The sequence below is a fragment of the Oryctolagus cuniculus genome, chromosome 18 (assembly GCF_051225735.1).
Source record: "Oryctolagus cuniculus isolate XC-2025 breed Fujian yellow rabbit chromosome 18, ASM5122573v1, whole genome shotgun sequence".
In the NCBI taxonomy this organism is placed as follows: Eukaryota; Metazoa; Chordata; class Mammalia; order Lagomorpha; family Leporidae; genus Oryctolagus; species Oryctolagus cuniculus.
The window spans coordinates 58,241,617-58,251,881 of NC_142884.1; the positions used below are offsets into that span (position 1 = coordinate 58,241,617).

General features: G+C 39.7%; 1 non-coding gene across 1 annotated transcript; it reads left to right on the forward strand.

Moving 5' to 3' along the window:
* The first annotated feature begins 4,480 nt into the window (after positions 1-4,480).
* LOC127491317 (uncharacterized) lies at positions 4,481-9,539 on the forward strand. Its single transcript, XR_016224831.1, has 3 exons — positions 4,481-4,556; positions 6,375-6,496; positions 8,868-9,539. It is a non-coding gene; the product is annotated as an uncharacterized LOC127491317 (transcript).
* The last annotated feature ends 726 nt before the right edge of the window (positions 9,540-10,265 follow it).

The window sequence follows — 10,265 nt, forward strand, 5'->3', positions numbered from 1 at the left end:
CGGTTCTTATTTATTTCAGGGACATATTTTATACATCTGTATATCCCTAGTATCTATTATGGATTTCAGCAAATAGACTATATCAATGAACATGAAGACAAATAAGAAATCACTAGAATTCCATTATTGCTTATGAAGTCCATCACCATTCTAAGCGGTGATATGTAGAATCAAGTAATTCTCATAACATACATGCAAGATGGACACTAACGATAAGGATCTTTTCTTACCAGAGAAACAGAGAGAAAAGAACATGTAGACAAATACATATACAGAAATCATAGAAATGGGGATTTTGCTAATCATTTATTTGATGATTTTCAACTGGAAGAAATTTACGATGTATCTAACTGCATTAACACATACGTGATGTGAATCCTAGGTGGCTCTCTGTATTCTGTCATAGTCTGTGTTAGAGTCCTCAGCCTTGATGTCGCATCTACATTCAGGACACTGAAGAAGTTCTCAGAATGTGAGTCACATGGAAAATGATTGGAGGATGTAGACTTTGGAAAGAGGATGCTCTGGGGACACATGATCACTGTTCAAATAGCTAAAGGGCTGTCATGAAGGAGAGTGATTAGATTCATTTTGCTTGGCCCCAGGGGGTACAAAACTGGGATTAATGGCTGGAAACTTGAGGAGAGAGAACGCTGCTCAGACTGAGGCAGGTTTTCTATCAAGAAAGGTCTCTGTTGCTGGGTTGCCTGCCTTGGGGAATAGGGAACCTTGGTTCACCTACAGCAGGGGAACTCAGACTGTGTCTGCTTGATAGGCATTGTTGTCTTTCACAGAGGGGATCCTGCCTTTGGTAGGAGAGGAATTTACAGGGCCACCATGATCTCTACTAAGTATAAACTTCAAAGAAAATGGTAACAAACTAGGATACTATATGCCATGAACAAACGTGTCTTTCTATTAATCTTAATTGAAACATTAACAGCAATAATGTTAAAATTAATTTTAATGACACCCCTTCCCATAGTGTTAGTAGTAGTGGTTTTCAGGACAGGGCCTGGGTACCAGGTCCATAATCTCTCCACAAGACATTCTGCACACCCTGTGTCATTGAAATGGCCCAGCAGTCCTGAATGGCTGATGTTATCAATCCCACTTTGCAGTTGTACGGGACTGAGGCTTTGAGGGAGGTGAAGCCATCTGCTTATGGGTAGCCAGACAGTAACATTCAAACTCATGTAGATCTGACCCCAAACCAGTTCTTTTTCTGTTTTACAGAGGGGCAGCAGGGGAAGGGATGAGGAGAAGACAGAAGCATATAATATCTAGTCCTAGGGTTAAGCCAGATTTATTTTGGGAAAAGATGATATTCTTCTTGAAACTTTATAAAGTTTCTTGATTCTTTCTGAGATGAATCCATTTCATCCTGAGGCCACAGCATGCTTCTTAGGAAGAGACACTTCACAGTTGCTTGAGATGGCTGGCGCCGTGGCTCACTAGGCTAATCCTCTGCCTGTGGTGCGGGCAGCCTGGGTTCTAGTCCCAGTTGGGGCGCCGGTTCTGTCCAGGTTGCTCCTCTTCCAGTCCAGCTCTCTGCTGTGGCCCGGAAAGGCAGTGGAGGATGGCCCACGTGCTTAGGCCCTACACCCGCATGGGAGACCAGGGGGAGACACCTGGCTCCTGGCTTCGGATTGGCGCACAGCCAGCCGTGGCGGCCACTTGGGGGGGTGAACCAGCGGAAGGAAGACCTTTCTGTCTCTCTCTCTCTCACCGTCTAACTCTGCCTATCAAAAAAAAAAAAGTTTCCTAAGAACAGACCAACTGATGCATATGGTGCACAAATATCTTCTCACAAAGAGAAATTGAGAGGATCTCAGGTAGTGTACGATGTAGAACTTTAAAATGAACTGGAGGATCAACAAACGGTGGGCAGATTTGGAAACGCCATCAGCATATCAGAAATAACAAAACTAAACATATGTATGAAAGCAAATGATTGTAAGCTCTGATATAGTCTCTTCCCCAAGAGATTTAAGAATCCGAGATGGGTGCACTAATGTACAGAAAATAAATCACATGACAGAATTCGCCAACCAGTTTTCAGAACCCACCCCCACTGTGAAGCCTTTACTCATTTTTCTAATTCCCAAATTTCTTTATCAATCTCCTTTAGAACTTCTGAATCCTGCTCTTTTATTACTGGATTTTTTTCTTTTCAATGCCTTCTTTCCTTTCCCAAAAATCGCAGGGTGGGCTGCAGTTTGGAGAGAAATGCCAGCTGGAGGTCTTCAGGACCTTCACTTTGAGACGCATGGTGAATTCCAATGTGTCGTCTTTATGGTTTTGGAACTCCAAGAATGGTGATTGATTTGACCATTGATCCTATTTTCCTAACACTTGAGTTGTCTTAGTGTAAAGTGGAGGTGATTTGGAGAAAACAGAAGCTTATTGTCCCAACCACTTGCAAAGCAATGAAGACAGTCACTCACTGGAATTCCACCTAAGGGGATTCCTGCATGTACTTTGAAGAGAGAAATAATATGCAGAGTGAATGAAGAACATCAATAAAACCACCAATAGAGAAAGATGCTCCCTGAATGGTTTGAGGATGAAAATTTGGGACTGAGCAACCAGGTACAGCTAAACTGTGCGGGGCTGTTACATCACACAACTCGAGGAGGCCTCCGTGGCATCAAAGCAGAGGTGTGAACTTTGAGCAGTGGAATATCTGATGGAGAAAATCTGATTCATAAAGATATGATGCAAGGTCCCTTTTCTATTTATTTTTATTCCTATCATACCTTCAGTAACTTTTACCAAACTTGATCTTGCTTTTGTGAGACTGGATTGTTTCGAGGGCTATTAAAATGGTACTGGGTTAGTAATGTGAGTTTGTACAGGTGAAACAGTGTCTCTTGAAGCTAAAACTAAACATGGAGAGGACATTTGGGTTGCATGTAGTTATGAGATGATGATGTCTAACTTTTGGGACTGTTAGAAGAATTAAAACAAATTATAAATATGTGAAAGTAGTAGATTCTCAACACATGTTTATTAACTTGTAATGGGAAAGCAAATGTTATCAACTACTCATGAGAAACATGATGAAGTTGGTAACAATGAGAACTCAGAATGGGTGTTGTGTGGGGGGGGGGGGGTGACTATTGGGATTTCATGTGGAGACCTGTAACAATGAGAGCATCTCACGAATGAAGAGGGGACTTGGTGATGATACAGATGGCTTCAACTTGATAGTCTGTGCACCACCTCTGCAACAGGACCTGCCTAGTCGTAGGGAAAGAGGTCCCTATTTCTGTCTCTCTTTTCCCCCACACCTTCTTGGGACATATTATAAATCTGTGTCTTCTTGCCTGCTCCTTTCTTTGGATACCCACAGCCCTCTTCAAATATGTTAATACATGAAATTTTGCTCCAGCCAAATCTTTTGATTGCCAAGAAGTCATTTATCTCTCTTATATGATTTTTTATACTGGTCCCTTATTTTATTCTATTTTTTTTTAATCCCAGAGTTTATTGTTGCTGCTCTGAGTACTGGAGACAAGAGAACAGCAACTTACTATGTGGGTGTGGGAGTTGGAGTCCCTGGCTTGCTAAATGCCGGTGTTGCTCCTGTGCTGTGGCTTGCTTGCTTGCCTGCTGTAACGCCATGACAGGCTTCATCCTGAACCAGGATGGAGGCAGGCCGGCTTCTTGGAAACAAAGAACACAAAACATTTCCTGGAATTTATGGCCCATTGTTTCCCACCATTTCCTTTGTGTAACGTTCCTGCCATTTCTTTTTGTGTGACGTATAGCCCTGTTACATTTAAACAAACCAATAAAGATGCTAGGTTTAGATACTTGCCATATAGAGAATAAGGAAGTAACACACGTATGAGATGATGTGCATGCTTGTTTATATGAGGCTATAAAAACTTCTCCTGTATGTAGGAGGGGGCCTTTTGCGTGTGCACTGCCGGAAGGCTGTGTGTGGGTAGGGGGTCCCAGCCGGCTGGTAATAAATAACCTTCTGCTTTTGCATCGTGACTGTGCTTTGTGTTTTGTTTGGGAAATCGGACACTACAACTAAAACTCTCATAAGTATAAGTTTCTTGGGAGAGGGGCTGGCGCTGTGGTTTGGTGGGTTAAGCCACCACCTGCAGTGCTGGCATCCCAAATGGGCACCAGTTCGAGGCCCAGCTGCTCCACTTCTGATCCAGCTCCCTGCTATGGCCTGGGAAGGTAGTGGAAGATGGCCCAGGTCCTGGAGCCCCTGTACCTATGTGGGAGACCGGGAAGAAGCTCCTGGCTTCGGATTGACTCAGCTTCAACCATTGCAGTCAATTGGGGAGTGAACCAGCAAATGGAAGACCTCTCTCTCCCTCCCTCCCTTCCTCCCTCCCTTCCTCTCTCTCTCTGCTGCTCCTTCTCTGTATAACTCTGACTTTCAAATAAATAAATAAAACTTTTTTTTAAAAAAATGTTTCTTAGGTGAGAAATCTTGCTTTTGTCTTTGCATCCCCAGAAATTCTAGGACAGAACAAGGCACAGACTAGAAGTTCGGCAAACAAGCAAGTTTTTCCCGAGGTCCTTTTGATGTAAGAGACTCTATCACATTTCACACACTTCTAGCAACAAAAGATCTGCTTTATTCTTGGAGTCTATTATTGTTAAGTACATTTTCTTGGGTTCCAGTAAATTAAAATTTGCAGCAACTTAACCTGTCTCTCTCTAAACACATTTGTAATATTTGCCATTCTTTCCTTTGTTGTTCTCTGTGTGACATGTATCATTATACCGTGTTGCATTTCTTACAGAGAAAACTTACTGAAAGTGTATTTTGAAAAACACAACATCCTTTATTGTTATGGTCTATAGCAATTAAAGCTTGAAATTAGAATTAAGGATTGTGCATTTTGATGCAGGCAACCATATAGAAATATTAACATTTTTGTAAGATTTTTCTTTGCAGGCACAAAGTTGTTATTAGAAAATATAATACTCATTTTTTGCTTGATTAATTACAGCAAAGGCATAACAAAATATGTATTGTCCATTAGTGCATGCACTATTTGTAAAATTATGAGTCATGGATAAGCTGAGGCATGAATCCAAAACATTCTGTCAGAAATTCACAGAGTAAATATGAAACTTGTTTTTTGAAACCAAGAGAACTTACTTAAAACATGAACAAATGCCTTGAGAAAAATCCACAATTAAAATAGTCTGAGTTCTCCCAGCTTAACAAGTATGCACTGGATTTATATATGTATAACCTAAGAAGACACCCTGATAATTGTATGTAATACACAATGCTTAGCATATAACAAACAATAATAGTTACTCTTTTCTGAGGATACCTGCTTTAATCATCATGACAGCCTTGCAAACTGGGTAGTTTATTACTATTGATTATTTTTGTTATTGAGGTAAAACAATCAGTGAGATACAAATGTCTTAGCTGTATAACTTCATATTTTTGATAAGCATGTGCATTTGTATACTCAGCACCTCAGTTAAGGTAGATAACATTTCCATCACTTCAAAGTAGGTGCTATTTTCGGAAATGAACCAGCAGATGGGAGCTCACTCTTTATCTCTCTCGCCTTGTTTGTCACTCTGCTTCCCAAATCATATACACATACCTGTATAAAATACGTTCATTGTTCATTTGCATATATGAAAAACAAGGCCCAGAAGAATTAAATAATTTGCTGAAATGCATAGCAACTCTAAATAGCAAACTGATGGCCCAACCCACATTACTTGTCATACTATATTAGGACACCTAAGGCTGTGGACTTCCTTTTGTTAAAAAGATTCTTTTAGAACATCTATCTAGCTCTTTACATTTCACAAGGGTTTTCTACATTTTTGATTAACATATGATAATTGTACATATTTATGGGATATAGTACAACAGTTGAAGACATTTATATAGCATGTACTAATCAAACCACAGTATTTAGCATTTCCATCTCCTTATCATTTTTACACTTAAAAAGAAAAGAGTTTGGAGAGGAAGCAGATTGGAAGTCTGAGTGGAACTAGCTGACACCTAACAGTGTTTTTCAAAACTGCTAATCATTTGAATATTTTAGTTTTGTGAGATTATTCAAAGAGATCTGTGTCCCATCCTTAGGAATTCAATTCAGTAGACTGGAGTATGGATCTACAATCTGATTTTTTTATTGTTTTGCTCTCCGGTGAGCGTTACGGTCACCATGAATTTTCAGGATAGGTTATATAATTCCATGTCACAAATTAACCAAACCATGAAATATAAAGGACTTAACACATTCAAGTTTATTCTTACAAATCTGCCAAATGGGTTACCTTGAAGGGAAGATTTTCTATTTATAATCACCATCCAAGATGCTCTATCTGACACTGATGCTGAAATGTCCTTGGAGCAGGTGAAGAGAAGAGTTGAAGCATGGGCACTGACTCTTAGATCTTTGTCAAATCCATTGCTCAGCATGCATCCCATGGCCCTGCCTGAGAAACGTGGAGGAGGGACATCGATACTTGGAGAACAGTGAGTATTTTTGCCACAGTTTTGTTTTCAGAATTGTTGATCTCTAAGCCTCTTTCCTCCTCTGGAAGTGTGTGGATCCTACTCATCCTAGATAGCTTTAATCTGCTTCTGTAGGAAGTACTTCCACTGTGACGCTTCTGTCTTGCCACAGAGTGTTTTTCCTTGTTTTCTCTTTGACTAGTGTGATGTAATGCTGGCATGAAAAGTGTGAAACGATCATGTTGCCGCTGACCATCCTACTGCCACTTTTCTCAGTTGTTCTTCCATTCCTTTGATTTAGCATAATGTAAGTTGGTCTGAGCCAGAATGCTATGATTCCCACCTGAACTTGCTGCCAGCTGGATCCCAACATAGTGCCTGCTGGTATGTTAGAAGGCAGGCGCTTTAAGGTTCTAGACTCCAATGGTTACGAACTGACTCTACAATCATATTGCCCAGCTTCAGCTCTAAGTGCCATTGCTTACGAGGTGATGAGTTTAGTAAGTGACTTCACCTCTCTGAACTGACTTTCCTCTTGAATAAAATGGGGGCAATTATAATATATACCTCCTGGAGCTGTTATAAGTATTAAAAGTGATAATCCACATAAGTGCTTAGCCTGGGGTCTGGCATATAAAGACCCACCAACAAACTTTGCCTACTTTTTATAATGGGATATCATTAAGATGGCTGACCTGTCAATATCTAATAAAAAGAAATTCCTCTACTGCCTCATCCAGAGAAATACATTTTACCATCATATGCTGAGGGGGACGCTTTTTTCATGCCTCCAAGTTTATCAATTTTAATTCACTTCCCCACCTTCTAGTAGAGCCAACTTTGACCTTTCAACTTTGATGATTTTAGGAAAGCTAAAATGAAATTAACAAAATGGTATTTTTCTATCAATGACAGTGTAGCCACTGTGGTAGGGTGATGAACAATAACACATCTCTCCTGCTCTGTCTTACATGAAGCTGTGTGTTATCTAGCAATTGGAGGATGTTAAATCATGCAACATAAACTTTCTTCTCCCAGAGTGGCAAGTGAGCTATTTTCAACTTTCTGTTGTGACACTGTTTTCTGGGTTGTGTCAGCACTCTTATTATCAATTTACCTCTTTGCAAGCTGTGTTCCTCTTCTCCCAGAGTGTTCATTGAGATCTCCTTCTTGCCATTGTCTAGGTATTTCCCTAAACGAGCTGTATGGAATGCTAATCTGATGTACTTATAGGAGGTGGATTGCCCCTGACAAAAGAGCCCCTTGTCAGATATGAAAATACTGCAGGTTCCATTTAACTCTGACATTCACAATACAGATTTGTGTATCGGTATACTGAACGAATCCAGCATATACTCCTAGACTTTCTATAGCAGTGTCTGGTTAGCTCTGTCCCACTGATCACCTATAAAACTTACTTAGATATAAATAGTTTATTTTCAGAAAAAGGGATATTCCAAACAAAGAATGGCGAATTTAAGCAGGAAATTTTCCTGCTTTTAGATTTAGAAAGACAATAGCAAAGGAGCTATTTCTAGATCTGATCTGGTTTTAAAAAGCCAATGGGACCATAAGCACCCAACTCTAATCTGTTTGACATGGCTGGGACTGGGGCGGGGAGAGTGAGGTACTAGTTGCAGGTGTCATGCCTCTTAAAGAGATAACAAAACAACCCTCAAATAGTATTTAAATGAAATATTTTTTAAAAATAGATACAATAAAATATTTTAAAGTAAAAAATGCAAAATTATATGATGAACAAAGTGGCAGATTTTAAAGATTCATTCATTTGAAAAGCAGAGTGACAGAGAGAGAAGGAAAGACAAAGAGAGAGAAAGAGATCTTCTGTCCATCTGTTCACTCCTTCAAAAGGCCAGTCCAAAGACAGGAGCCAAGAAACCCATCTTGGTCTCCCATGTGGGGACAGGGACCAAAGTACTTGGGCCATCTTCAGCTCCTTCCCAGGTACATTGACAGGAAGCTAGATGGGAAGAGGAGTAGCTGGGACTGGAACTGGCACTCCAATACAGGATGCTGGTGTCACAAGTGGTGGCTTACCCTGCTGCAACACAGCAATGACTCGGAAGTGCCAAATTTCAAATAAGGCAGGATCAATTTCTCTATTTTCTTCTTTTGAACCCACCTGTAATTTGGCTCTTTTTAAAATTCTTTTAAAAATTGCTTATTAATGCAAAGAGAACATATTTCATGTATTTCATAGGTACAATTATTAGAAGATAACCATACTTCCCTTCCTCCTTCTTTCCTTCCCTCAAATACTGCTATTGTTTATTTCTTTATTTAAAATTTTCATTTTTCATCATTAATTTTTGCTGAATTAGTTTCTGATATCTTAAGCAGTGTATTGAAATATCATTTCTCTTGGTTTCAGAAGCTCCTGAAGCCCTTTAAATGCCATTGTCATCTACATACCCATACCATCACTCCAGTTTCAGTTCTGCTGCTTGATTCCTGCCCAATTACAGCTGAGGACTGAAGATGAAACTCTTTCAGTTTTGGACAGAGTTTCCATACAAACTCAAGAAAAATGGCACTCCTATATTAATAGTTCCACAGCACATCATAGCTCACCATGCATGAAAACAGCCCCAGTGTGCATCTATGGATGGACAGAAAAATAAAATGAAGGTATACACATATGAGAGAATTGTATCTAACCAAAAAATAATTAAATTCTGAAATATGCTGCAAAATGGATGACCCTTGAGACATCATGCTAAATGAAGCCAATCACAGAATGAAAAATATTGCACAATTTCACTTATCTGAGGCATCAAGCATGGTCAAACCCATAGAAACAGAAGATAACATGGTAGTCACCAGGGCACTGGGGGAGAGGCAAACAGGTGGCTGTTATTTAAGGAGTACACAGTTTCATTCTTGCAAGATGAAAAATGTCTGGAGATTGGTTTCAAAGTGTTATGAACACACTAATAGACTCTAATGTTTACGCTTCAAAATGGTTAATGTTGTGTATATCTTATCACAATTTTTAAGTTACAACATTTAAAAAGAAATGAGAAGAAATGGAAAAGGCCAAGGATATCATCAAAGGCATATAACCCAAAGTAGAGTCAGAGAATGGAGGAGAATCAGAGAGCCAGGAAAGGGGAGTGAGGAAACAGCTGGGGTCAGCAGCCTCCATGAATTCCTGCCTCAAGACCTCTACTTGTTGTTGGAATCGGCAGCATTGAAAATGGGGTTGAGGTATAGTCTTTCAACTTCTGATGCCTTTTCTGGCTCTTCTTCTTCTCCTTCGGCTACTTTCTAGGGAAAAAAAAAGTCTTTAAATTTAAGATATATTTTGATTAGAGATCCCATCTGTTAATGCACACCTTCACAGTGCTGATGGACTGGCCAAGACGTGCAGCACATTTTGGATGCTTTTATAGAAAAGCAGAGACTTATTTTTCTAATAACTCTTTCATCTGCAGCATCTAGTTTTTCCATTAGGAAAACTAAAATAGCTTGTGGAATTGCTTTTTTCCTTCTACAATAACAGACACTGCAGTGAACTAGTCACTTTGGGACATATGTAGAATATGATGTAGACACAATGAGAAAATTTTCTCTCTACTCCACGCCCTTTTGTCAGAAGGACATTTTGTGACTTCTCCTTTATGTTTCTGGGTCACAGAACATCTTCCCTTGTGTGAGTGGAAGAGATAATTCATAACAACATATGTGGAGATAATGGACTGTGATCTCTTTGAGGGCAGATAGTATCTATAAATAATTTTAATAACTCACAAAGAGCCTTGGCCATAAT